General features: G+C 45.9%; 1 protein-coding gene across 8 annotated transcripts in view; it reads left to right on the top strand.

Annotated features, from left to right (window-relative positions):
• The window catches only part of LOC309399220 (transmembrane protein 132D-like), a 330,593-nt gene that overhangs the window by 7,007 nt on the left and 310,399 nt on the right, over window positions 1–13,187 (top strand). For 4 of the 8 annotated variants that reach the window (XM_081966864.1, XM_081966861.1, XM_081966863.1 and 1 more), the window contains exon 1: window positions 2,550–2,771. The exons of the other annotated variants lie outside the window; for them this stretch is intronic. The gene's annotated coding sequence lies outside the window, so the exon portion shown is untranslated. Of the gene's footprint in view, window positions 1–2,549; window positions 2,772–13,187 lie in introns of those variants that run through there. 8 annotated transcript variants of the gene reach the window in all.

The raw sequence follows: 13,187 nt of genomic DNA, 5'->3' as shown, positions 1-13,187 counted from the left end.
TCCACGGATTAATTGTTCTAACTGTCAGGAAGTTTCTCCTCAGTTCTAAGTTGCTTCTCTGCTTGATTAGCTTCCACCCATTGCTATGTAATGGGAGCTCCCTCCATTATGCTGCAAGAGGGATTCGAACTGCCGACCTTTCTGATCGACAAACTCAGCCTCTTAGCCACTGAGCCACCGCGCCCTCTTAAAAAAAAAAAAAAAAAAAGCAGGGATGCAAAACGGGTAAAAAACCCATTCTTCCCAAACCTTAAAGAAGGATCTCTCCCTTGGATCTACTTTCGGGTTGGAGAAAACTGCCACCCCGAGCAAAACCTTAGTCCCAAAGGACTCTCACTGTTTTCTCCGCGTCAACTCCGCTTATTCAACTCCCTCGCCGAGAACAGGTCTTTTCACCGCTCAGGCATCAAATGCCACTTAACAACTCCCTGGGTGAAGCCGATAAGTTTCACTATTCTTAGGAGACCGATAGAGAAAAAAGCCGGCTCGCTGTGTTGAGTGCGAGTAGTTGGCTCGGGGTAGTTGTAACTCGATCGAGGTGGAAGTGCTCAAGAGGTCAAGTGTGAACTCCATAGGCCAATTCAACAGAGTTTTGGGAAGGCCCTTGCCTGCAGCCAAGTTTTATTTTTCTCCTCCCTTTTCGATATTATGTGTGTGCTGTCTGGATGATTTTATGTCCTGTCTTACTGGGAAAAAAATATATCTTTCCCCCCCAGCTTTTTCAGACTTTTTCTCTAGAGAGCTGAGTTTTCATATTAGGTGCACAGGTACCTGGACTTAGCCTGTAGTGACAGATTTTCTTCCTTTTTTATAATAATAATCTTTATTGTTTTTGTCTTTTCATCACATATTACAATCTTTATCTCAACAGTTTGTACAATGTTACATCGTCGTATCTGTGTATGTTTTCCTCTCTTTACCATATTTTACAATCATTATGTCATCTTATCTATACATTTTTATGATGTTTTACATATTTACCCACTTTTATATACAGTTCTATGTTTATTTATGTATATTGTTGTCGGCTTAATTGTTTTTCTTATTTTCCAACCATTCATACCACTTATTCCAAATTTCGTAGTATTCCGATTCTTCTTTGTCCTTTAATTTTAGGGTTAATTTGTCCATCTCTGCACAATCCAAGGTTTTTTTTATCACTAATTCGTCCGGCGGTATATTATTTTGCTTCCAGCATTGGGCAAAAGCTATCCTAGCTGTGGTTAATATATGTGTTAGTAGATATTTAAATTTTTTTATTTTGTATAGTTCCCTTTGATGATTCCTAGTAAGAAGCTTTCGGGTTTATACTTTATTTGTTCCCCCGTAATTTCTTGTGCCCACTTCCAAATTCTTTTCGACAGATTTTCTTCCTATGGATGGAAATTCCTGGCAGTGATTTGTTTAATAAAACCGCAGTTATTTGATTAATGGCTGTGGCAAAAAAAAAGTTTAAAAAAATGTGTCAAAATTCACTTAACGACTGTCTGAATTGAAGGCGCTGGAAGGGACTTTGGAGGTCTTCTAGCCCAACCCTTTTGTTGCTGCAGCCTAGGACTCTGTTGGCCTTTCAGGCAGCTGCCGCACATGAATGGCTTAGCCCAGGGGTGTCCAAACTTGGGAACTTTAAGACTTGTGGACTTCAACTCCCAGAATTCCCCAGCCAGCCATGCTGGCTGGGGAATTCTGGGAATTGAAGTCTACAAGTCTTAAAGTTCTCAGGTTTGGACACCCCTTAGCCCATTTTTTTCAATCAGAATAGAACTAGAAGGGACCTTGGAGGTCTTCTAGTCCAGCCCCCTGCTCCAGCAAGAGACCCTTTACCATTTGAAACAGGCGACTGACTAGTCTTTTCTTAAAAACATCCAGTGATGGAGTGCTCATGATTTCTGGTGGCAAGCTGTTCCACTGATTAAATGTTCTCACTGTTAGGAAGTTTTTCCTTAATTCCAGGTGGCTTCTCTTCTTGATAAGTTTCCCTCCATTGTTTTTTGTCCTGCCCTTTGGTGCTTTGAGAAATAGGTTGACCATCCTCTTCCTTCTGGCAGCCCCTCAAATATGGTAAAACCACTATCGTGTCACCTCTACTCTTCCTTTTCATTAAACTATATACACCAGAGCGTTTTCTCAACTTTCTGCTCTATATATTTAGCAGAATAACAGAGTTGGAAGGGGCCTTGGAGGTCTTCTAGTCCAACCCCCTACTTGGGCAGGAAACCCTACACCATTTCAGACAAATGGATATCCAACATCTTCTTAAAGGCTTCCAGTGTTGGAGCAATCACAACTTCTAGAGGCAACTTCTGTTCCACTGGTTAATTGTTCTAACTGTCAGGAAATTCCTTCTTAGTTCTAAGTTGCTTCTCTCCTTCATTAGTTTCCACCCATTGCTTCTTGTCCTCAGGTGCTTTGGAGAATAGCTTGACTCCCTCTTCTTTGGGGCAGCCCCACAAATACTGGAAGGCTGCTATCGTGTCTCCCCTGGTCCTCCTTTTCTCTGGACTGGCCCTATCCAATTCCTGCAACTGTTCTTCACACGTTTTAGCCTCCAGTCCCTTAAAGGAGACTAAAGTCTTGTTTAGCAAAGGAAATGGCGATTGTGGTCGTAAGTCAAGGACTACCCACACAGTCCAGCTGTGGTGCCTCCCCTGGGGCTGGGAGATCTTTTGTTCTAAGATATCATCCCTGCCAAACGAACATTTGTTGCTCCTTCGTGGGCTGCACAACAACGGAGCACATCAAAGAGAAGGCGACAGGAAGCGAAAGCGGAGGTGAGGAAATGAACAAAGACTTTTTGTGTAAACATAATGGGGTTAAATGCAGAGTTTGGGCTGGAAGGGGGCGAAGCAGCTGTCCAAACTATTGAGGGGATGGCGGCAGGCGGGGAGGGGGGTGGCGGCCGAGGGGTCTGGAGCGAAGTCAGTTGGGGCATCTCAAGGACAAGATTTGGAGTCCAAATTGGCCTCCTGTGGTCTCCAAGCTTCCTTTGAACTTTGTCTGGTCTCTAGTAGATCCTTGTTTAAGGAGAAAAGCCAACCTAGAATTAAGAAGAAGAGTGAGAACAATTAATCCGTGGAACAATTTGCCTTCAGAAGTTGTGGGCCCTCCATCACTGAAGGTTTTCAAGAAGAGACTGGACTGGCACTTGTCTGAAATGGTATACGGTCTACAAGAACATTTTATAATGTTCTAATCTAGAGAAAAGAAGAATTGGGGGCAACAGGATAGCAGTATTCCAGTATTTGAGGGGCTGCCCCAAAGGAGAGGGTGTGTGTGTGTCAAATTATTCTCCAAAGCACCAGAGGACAAGAAGCAATGGGTGGAAACTAATGAAGGAGAAAAGCAACGTAGAACTAAGGAGGAATTTCCTGACAGAACAATTAACCAGTGGAACAGAAGTTGCCTCCAGAAGTTGTGATTGCTCCAACACTGGAAGCCTTTAAGAAGATGTTGGATATCCATTTGTCTGAAACGGTATAGGGATTCCTGCCCAAGTAGGGGGTTGGACTAGAAGACCTCCAAGGCCCCTTCCAACTCTGTTATTCTGCTAAATTCTGGGGTGGGATATAGAGCAGGAAGTTAAGAAAATGCTCTGGTGTGTATAGTTTAATGAAAAGGAAGAGTAGAGGTGACTTGATAGTGGTTTTACCATATTTGAGGGTCTGCCAGAAAGAAGGGGATGGTCAACTTATTTTCCAAAGCACCAGACAAGAAACAATGGATGGAAACTCATCAAAGAGAGAAGCAACCTGGAATTAGGGAGAAACTTTCTGACAGTGAGGACAATTAACCAGTGGAACTCCTTGCCTCCAGAAGTTGTGGGTGCTTCATCGCTGGAGGTTTTTAAGAAAAGACTGGACAGGCCCTTGTCTCAAATGATATAGCACGGGGTTGGACTTGATGACCTCCAAGGTCCCTTCCAACCCTATTTATTCTTATGTTGTATAATAATCCGGGTAAATTAACAACTGCAGAGAATCACTTCGCAAAGGTGGCAAGAAAATGCTACAACTCCCTTACCAAATGTCTCACTTAGCAACAGAAAGTTTGGGCTCTACAATCCCCAACGGAGCCCTAAGCGAGACAGTCATTAAGTGAGTTGCGCACTCAACTAGACTAACATCCTGCAAGCCTTTCACCACCTTCCCAAACCCATCCTAGATGGGCAAGCTAAGCTGGTGTAAAACTGGTTAGTTGGAAAAAGTGCCAGGGAGAATTAAGTGATTCAATCCAGTAAATTCAATCCAGCTTTGACCAAGGAGTGGGGGAGAGAAAGAGCTGTGGACAGTCCAATAATAAACTGACATTCACCAGGATCTTGGGGAAAGGAAGGTCAGGCTTATCAAAGGCATTTTAAGAAGGCAATAAAAATAGCCCCATCCGAAATCTTGAGAGGCCATCTTTGGATTCCTTTCCAGAGATTAAATTCAGCTCCGGTGATCTCCAAAGGTTGAGTTGCATGAGACCCCCTCTCTGCAAACTGGAATGCAACAAGACCCCCCAAAGGCCTGGGGATCAGAGCTTTTGCCCACAGGATGACTGATCTGGGATTATCCTGGTTTATTTACTCGCCCACCCAAAATAGATGCCTTCACCGAATGCTTGCTTACTTATTTAGGGGACCGTATGAATCCGTTTGAGTGGTAGAGTAAATCAGAAACTTAACCAGGTGGTTTGAGTCCACTACGAAGAAGTGACTTGACAAGTAATGAAGATTAAAACGAACTGTTTGTCTACAGCTAGCCTGGTTAAGTGTGGCGTGCAAACCTAGCCCTCCGAGAGCAACCAAGTGCAAGATTTTCACCTGCAGGGGGAGGCTTGGAGTAGTACTCTACAAAGAGTGGGCAGGATGAAGTGGGGGAGGCCAGAAGAGAAAAGAGGATTTATTTCACTTTAGGGAAATACATTCAAATTAAATAAGGGTTTACCAGTTTACTTGCTCTAATTAATCACCCCCCCCCTTCCTTTTTTGCCTGGTGCATCACTTTAACAATTCAGCAGCAAATTCTCCTCCTCCTCCTCCCTCCCTCCCTCCCTTCCTTCCTCCCTCCCTCTCCTACCTTCCCTCCTTCTCCTTCCCTTCTCCTATTGCTTCTCCTCCTCCCTCTTCCTTTCTTCCTGTCTCCTTCCCCTTCTTCCTTCTCCTCCTCTCTTCCTCCCTCCCTCTCCTTCCTTTCCTCCTCCTCCTCCTCCTCCTCCTCCTCCTCCTCCTCCGCCTCCGCCTCTTCCTCTCCTACTGATTCTCCTCCTCCCTATTCCTTCCTTCACTTCTCTCTTCCTCCCTCCCTCTCCTTCCTTCCTTCCCTCCTCCTCCTCCTCCTCCTCCTCCTCCTCCTCCCCTACTGATTCTCCTCCTCCCTCTTCCTTCCTTCACTTCTTTCCTCCTCCCCCTGCTTCTCCTCCATCTTTCTTTCTACTCTTTCTCCTCCTCGTCCTGTTTTTCCTCCTCCCTCCTTCCCCCTTCATTCTCCTCTTCCTCCCCTCCTGCTGCTTCTCCTCCCTATTCCTTCCTTCCCTTTCTCCTTCTCCTTCTCCACCCTCTCCCTTCCTTCTCTCCTTCTCCTTCTCCTGCTCCTCTCTCTCCCCTCCCTCCCTTCCTCTGCCTCCCCTCAAGGTTCAAATCTCAGGTGGCTGGGCCACCTCTCCCCCTAAAAGAAAAAGAGAGTTTTTCCTGTAAACTCTGCTGCGTCATTTGAGGAAGAAAAAATAAGAAGAAGGTGTGATGGAACTTGGGTCGTAGGAGGGCAGCTGCGAACTTGTTGAGCCTCCGACAAGTGAAGGCTTGTGTGAGCTGCTCTAAAACCACCTGGAACTCCCAGCTCTTATCTCTGGTTACAACACCCCCTCTGAAGGCTTGGCAAGGAAAGCCAGATAAAAGGAAGAGACCAGATTGGGTCATCACGGAGAGGGGAGGGGGCGTACCTGAATGGCTGAGGTCAGGCAGCTGCGCTGGGGGATGAAAGCCAGCGCCTGGGTGCTGCTCAGTCTCTTTTTACAACTCCCCCCCCAAAAAACCTGTGATGTTCTGACACAAAGCTCAAGAAGATCCGGTTTCTGGATTGCCTGAAGATTGAACCTTGCTGGTTGTACGCTGATGCACGGATCAGCCAGATCTGGGAGTTAAGGCAGCTGGCTAAAAAGGGGGAGACCGTGAGTTCTAGTGCTGCCTTAGCTATGAAAGCCAACTTTGGGCCAGTCACCAGGAGACAGTGAGTTCTAGTGCTGTCATAGGTATGGAAACTGGCTAAGGTGACTTTGGACCAATCACCAGGAGACCGTGAGTTCTAGTCCTGCCTTAGGCATGAAAGCCAACTGGGTGACTTTGGACCAATCACCAGGAGACAGTGAGTTCTAGTGCTGTCATAGGTATGGAAACTGGCTAAGGTGACTTTGGACCAATCACCAGGAGACCGTGAGTTCTAGTCCCGCCTTAGGCATGAAAGCCAACTGGGTGACTTTGGACCAATCACCAGGAGACAGTGAGTTCTAGTGCTGTCATAGGTATGGAAACTGGCTAAGGTGACTTTGGGCCAATCACCAGGAGACCGTGAGTTCTAGTCCTGCCTTAGGCATGAAAGCCAACTGGGTGACTTTGGACCAATCACCAGGAGACAGTGAGTTCTAGTGCTGTCATAGGTATGGAAACTGGCTAAGGTGACTTTGGGCCAATCACCAGGAGACCGTGAGTTCTAGTCCTGCCTTAGGCATGAAAGCCAACTGGGTGACTTTGGACCAATCACCAGGAGACAGTGAGTTCTAGTTCCGCCTTAGGCATGAAAGCCAGTTGGGTGACTTTGGACCAATCACCAGGAGACCGTGAGTTCTAGTTCCGCCTTAGGCATGAAAGCCAACTGGGTGACTTTGGACCAATCACCAGGAGACAGTGAGTTCTAGTGCTGTCATAGGTATGGAAACTGGCTAAGGTGACTTTGGACCAATCACCAGGAGACAGTGAGTTCTAGTTCCGCCTTAGGCATGAAAGCCAGTTGGGTGACTTTGGGCCAGTCCTGCTCTCTCAGCACAAGTCACCCCGCAGGGTGGTGGTTGTGGAGAAAATAGGAGGAAGTTGTGTTGGATAAGTTTGCTCCTCACATTATTTGTAAACATAATAAAGGCAAGATGCAAATAAAATAACAACATTTTGGCAGCCATGGTGTTCTTAAGTCCCAACTGGGTTTTTGTTTTTTTTTTAGCATTTTTAAAAACAATGACCTCTCAAGTAAGAAGTAGAAATCGGAAGTGATTCTTACCTTACATCTGTTTTATTTTTGGCACATAGGAAAGGAGCAGGGGAGCAGCCATGGCAGCTTAATGGCAGAGGGATGGTGCCAAGAAGCTGCAATGCCCTCCCCCAGGCTACTATACAAGGCCAGATGGGAATCCCGACTTCCTTAATAACAAATGCCCACTTTTTGCCTTTAAATATCTTCAAATTCATTTAATACACTGTTTGCACTGCCCTCTTGTGGCTGAATGTAAGAAAACTTTTGCTAAACAGCTGGGAAGAAGTTAAGAGCTCAAATCCCCACACAGGGAATAGCATAGGATAGCATAGAGAATGGAATGGAATGGAATCAAATAGAACAGAAGAAAATAAGGAATACAATATAATGGAGGAGGAGGGGGGGAGAAGAAGAAGAAGGAGAAGAATGAGGGAAGTAGAAGCAAAGGGAATAGAATAGAATAGAGCAAAATAAGGAATAGAATAGAATAGCACAGGGAATGGAATCTAATAGAATAGGACAGAACAGAACAAAATAAGGAATCAAATAGAATAGAATGGGGGAGGAAGAGGAGGGAAAGAAGAGGAAGAAGAGGAAGAAGGAGAAGAACGAGAGAAGTAGAAGCAAAGGGAATAGAATAGAATAGAATAGAGCAAAATAAGGAATAGAATAGAGTAGAATAGAATAGAACAGGGAATGGAATGGAATCTAATAGAATAGAAGAAAACAGAACAAAATAAGGAATCAAATAGAATAGAATGGAGGAGAAAGAGGAGGGAAAGAAGAGGAAGAAGAAGAATGAGAGAAGTAGAAGCAAAGGGAATATTATAGAATAGAGCAAAATAAGGAATAGAATAGAATAGAGTAGAATAGAATAAAATATATTTTTTGACTTTTATTTTTTAAAAAATCACAGCTGAGGAGCAAATCATAGACAGTTGTTAAGAGAGTCCAGCTTCCTTCCTTGACTTTGCTTGTCGGATGTCAGCCGGGTGGGTCACCAATGGCGATCATGTGACCCCAGCGCAGTGCAATTACATGTCATCAATACACGTAAGTTGCCAAGAGTCCGAATTTCGATCTCGTGACCCCAGGGATGCTGCAACCAGGGTATGAAAAACGGCCGTAGGTAGCTTTTTACAGTGCCGTTGTACCTTCGGTCACTAAGTGGAGGGTTGTAAGTCGAGAGCTAGCTGCGTTTTGCAATGCTGGCTTAGCAAACCATGGCTTGGCACAGTGCCCGAACCTTGCCTATTTACAGATTGGAAGGCTGGAAGAGAAGAAATGACAAAGAGTGGCCACTAGGTGGCAGCAAATGATTGTCTCTTTGCACCTTAAGGGCTGCTTGCAGAAGCAAGAAGCAAGGACCGTTTTTTTTAGAAAAACAACAACTGATGATCCAGTGATGTTGTTTCCACACCGCTTGTACACCAACTTTACTCATGAATGAGTGAGAATTGAGATTGTTCATGAATGAGAACAATCAACCCATGGAACGGAAGTTGCCTTTGGAAGTTGTGGGGGCTTCATCATTGGAGGCTTTCAAGAAGAGACTGGACTGCCATCTGCCAGAAATGATGTAGGGTCTTTTGCTTGAGCGGGGGGGGGGGAGGTTGGACTAGATGACCTCCAAGTTCCCTTCCAACTCTGTTACTCTATATTCAGTGGAACGACTTGCCTCCGGAAGTTGTGGGAGCTTCATCCCTGGAGGCTTTCAAGAAGAGACTGGACTGCCATCGGTCAGAAATGGTGTGGGGAATACCTATGGCATGCTTGCCACAGGTGGCACATGGAGCCATCTCTGCGGGCACACCTGCGGCCAGCCTAGGACACCTCCACCACACACACACACCTCCCGCCAGCCAGCTGATTTTGGGGGTTCTGTGGAGATGTACGCACACGCATGGGGAGGCAGGTGGGGGGGAATCATGCAGGGGGTGCAGTGCCCGCCCTCCCACGGCCCATTTTGGGCCTAGCAGGTCTTCCAGAAGCCTCTTAGGACTAAAAAGGGAGGTTGCCAGAAAGCCCCCAAAATAGGGGGCGGGGGGCCGTGGGGGGCGGGCATTGCATTTTGGGCACACACACACACAAGCTGTCGTATGCACACACACACACTTTTGGCACCTGATGAAAAAAAGGTTAGCCATCTTGGTGTAGGGTCTCCAGCTTGGGCGGTGGGTTGGACTAGATGACCTACAAGGTCCCTTCCATCTCTGGTAATCTGTAACCTGAATTGTCTGAAACGTGGAAATCTGCCTTTGGGGAAACAGTCTGGAGGACAGCTGGCAGTTGAAATCCCGACCAAAACTTGCAGGCTTATCAGGAAGAACCCCCCCCCCCAAAAAAAGCGAATACAATCCTGGGTTGTATAAACACAGGCGTAGAATCAAAATCAGGTGAAGTGCAGTGTTAGTACCACTTTATAAAGCCTTAGTAAGACCACAGCTGGAATAAGGCATCCAGTTTTGATCATCACATTGAGGCAGCAGGCAAATAACTCCCCTCACCTGAAGGGTATAGGAGCCCCCAGACTCCTTGATAAACTCCTTGATAAAAGCATTAATTAAGTCTGCATATTAAAAGGACTTCTGTAGCTTGCATAGAAAATATTACAAATCTTAGTGACACATAGGTTGCAAAACGCTTCACGGTCGGGCACAGAAAAACAGATGTTGTAAGATAAGGAATAAGGAAGTGGCATTTAGCATTTTAATAAACTTTATGAAGACGTTGCCCATGCTAACATTTTTACTTCTCTTTCTTTGTAACCAACAATTTCACTTCTGTTTCTGTAATATGCCAAAAAGAATATTTGTAACATCTTACTGTAAAAGCTGTAATGATAATGATGAATCCAAAATGTACCTCCCCTTGTACCTCCTTTTCCTTGGAAGAACACGCCTGTGTAACCCCCTAAATTCCGAGGGGGTATTAAAGCTCTGTCCTGGCCTAGCCAGGGCAGTTCAGACTTTGCTGTGTTAACGCTCTGAACTCTGATGCATCATTAAACCTGTTTTCTCTCGCACCTTGTGGTCTCACGTCCCATTTCTGGCTGACTGAGGTTTCCTGCCCCAGTCTGCCGCAACAACATCACAAAAAAAGGAGGTTGAGACTTTGGAAAAAGTGCAGAGATAAGATGATTAAAGGCCTGGAGACGAAAACATATGAAGATATGCAGGATTTGAGTTTGGCTACGGGAGAAAAGAAGGACAAGGGGACGGACGGACATGAGAGCAGTCTTCCAGTATTTGAGGGGCTGCCCCGAAGAAGAGGGGGTCAAATTATTCTCCAAAGCACCTGAAGGCAGGACAAGAAACAATGGATGGAACTCATCAAGGAGAGAAGCAACCTGGAATTAAGGAGAAACGTCCTAACAGTGAGGACAATTATCCATTGGAACAACTTGCCACTAGACATCGTGGGCGCTCCAACACGAGAGGTTTTTAAGAAGAGACGGGACAGTCACTTGTGTGTGATGATATAGGTTCTTCTGCTTGAGCAGGGGGGCTGGACTAGGAGACCTCCAAGGTCCCTCCCAGCTCCATTCTGGTTTAAAAAATGGGCTAAGCCACCAGTATGCTGCAGCTGCCTAAAAAGCCAGCGCAGTCCTAGGCTACATCAACGAAAGGATAGCATCAAGATCACAGGAAGTGATATTGCACTGGTGAGGCTACACTTCAATCAGAATTGGTAAATGATTAAGAATTAATAAATGGGGTGGCTGGATCAATAGATGGTTCAGATACGATGGAAAATCATTTGGGGTCAATTAGTAGACTCAACCCCATTGTATATGCATCCAGTTTTGGTCGCCACGATGCAGAAAAGATGTGGAGACTCTAGAAAGAGTGCAGAGAAGAGCAACAAAGAGGATTAGGGGACTGGAGGCTAAAACATAGGAAGAACGGTTGCAGGAACTGGGTAGGTCTAGTTTAATGAAAAGAAGGACTAGGGGAGACATGATAGCAGTCTTCCAATATCTCAGGGGTTGCCACAAAGAAGAGGGAGTCAAGCAATTCTCCAAAGCACCTGAGGGTAGGACAAGAAGCAATGGATGGAAACTAATCAAGGAGAGAAGCAACTTAGAACTAAGGAGACATTTCCTGACAGTGAGAACAATTAATCAGTGGAACAGAAGTTGCCTCCAGAAGTTGTGAAAGCCCCAACACTGGAAGTCTTTAAGAAGATGTTGGATAGCCATTTGTCAGAAGCGGTGTAGGGTTTCCTGCCTAAGCAGGGGGTTGGACTAGAAGACCTCTAAGGTCCCTTCCAACTCTGTTAGTCTGTTATATAGAAGAGACCCACATCATCATCATCTTCTTTTAACGACCCCATAATCCCTTGCGAGGTGGAGTCTTGGCAAGTGATTGGAGCTGAGTGTTTACTGGCTAGTTGCCTTTCCTGTCGCCAATGCGGAGTTTTGTTCAGCAGATATATTCTCATTGTGCCCAGAGAGAGAAATATCTGCCTCTACCTAGGATCGAACGCCCAGCCTCCCGATTGTGAGTTGAGAGCTCTACCTCGAGGCCACCGCACCGCTCCTATACAACAGGCCCACATCCATCCACATACTTTAGACCAGGGGTGTCCAAACTTGGGAACTTTAAGACTTGTGGACTTCAACTCCCAGAATTCCCCAGCCAGCCATGCTGGCTGGGGAATTCTGGGAGTTGAAGTCCACAAGTCTTAAAGTTCCCAAGTTTGGACACCCCTGCTTTAGATGTTGACATCATAGGAAATTAATTCCTCCTTCCTTACTGATCTACTTTCTATTTGGGAGTGGGGGGGGGGGTGTCATTCCAGTTCAAAAGACCTTCTTCCCACTCCTTCCCTTCCCTCGTTCCAATGGCTCTTTGCAACTTTGGCCAATGCGATTCTTCCCTTCCCAAACCTTGTTTTAAACAGCTTGGTTTGAAAAGCGAAAAAAATCGAGAGTTTGGCGAGATCCGAGGGAGCTGACGGCATGGAAATGCACACCCTAATTGCTCAGCCCACTCCCGGCTGGAATATTATTATTATTTTTATGATGATGTGGCAAGACGAGATAAGCTTGACAAAGAAAACGGGAAATGATGTATTCTTTGCCTGTGAAAAGGCTTTTGATTTGGGGGCTTTTTCCCTCCCCCCAAGTCAAGAGCTGAAGGAACCAAAACACGACGCAAAACTCGGGCCGACCAGCTGTTGGAGAGAATTAGGATCGAGGCAGAGAGAGTGAATGTGATGCGACTTTCAAAATAACAGCGTTGAAAGAGGGACGGCTAGAGGCTGTCCAGTCCAGCCCCCTGCTCAGGAGAGAGATCCAATAGCAATAGCCCTTAGACTTATATACCGCTTCATAATGCTTTTACAGCCCTCTCTAGGCTGTTTACAGAGTCAGCCTCTTGTCCCCCAACAATCTGGCCCTCATTTTATCCACATCAGAAGGACGGAAGGCTGAATCAACCTTGAGCCTGGTGAGATTTGAACTGCTTTAGTGGGCAGTTTGCCTGCAGTACTGCCTTCTGACCACTGTACACCATGGATGGATGGATGGAAGGAAGGAAGGAGAAAAGGAAAATCAATAGTACTTATGCCGCTTCACAATCCTTTACAGCCCTCTCTAAGCAGTTTATAGAGTCAGTCTCTTGCCCCCAAGAATCTGGGTCCTCATTTTACCCACCTCGGAAGGATGGAAGGCAGAGTCAACCTTGAGCCTGGTGAGATTCAAACTGCCAAATTGTAGGCAGCCGGCAGTCAGCAGAAGTAGTCTGCAGTACTCTAGTCACTGTGCACCATGGGAAGGAGGAAGAGAAGGAAGGAAGGGCAATAGCCCTTAGACTTATATATCGCTTCACGGTGCTTTTACAGCCCTCTCTAAGCGGTTTACAGAGTCAGCCTCTTGCCCCCAAGAATCCTCATTTTACCCACCTCAGAAGGATGGAAGGGTGAGCCAACCATGAGCCAGTGAGAATTGAACTCCTGGCA

This window comes from Natrix helvetica, assembly GCF_964273705.1.
Source record: "Natrix helvetica genome assembly, chromosome: 14".
Classification (NCBI taxonomy): domain Eukaryota; kingdom Metazoa; phylum Chordata; class Lepidosauria; order Squamata; family Natricidae; genus Natrix; species Natrix helvetica.
The sequence above is the reverse complement of the archived record's forward strand: the minus strand, read 5'-3'. Positions and strand labels throughout refer to the sequence as shown.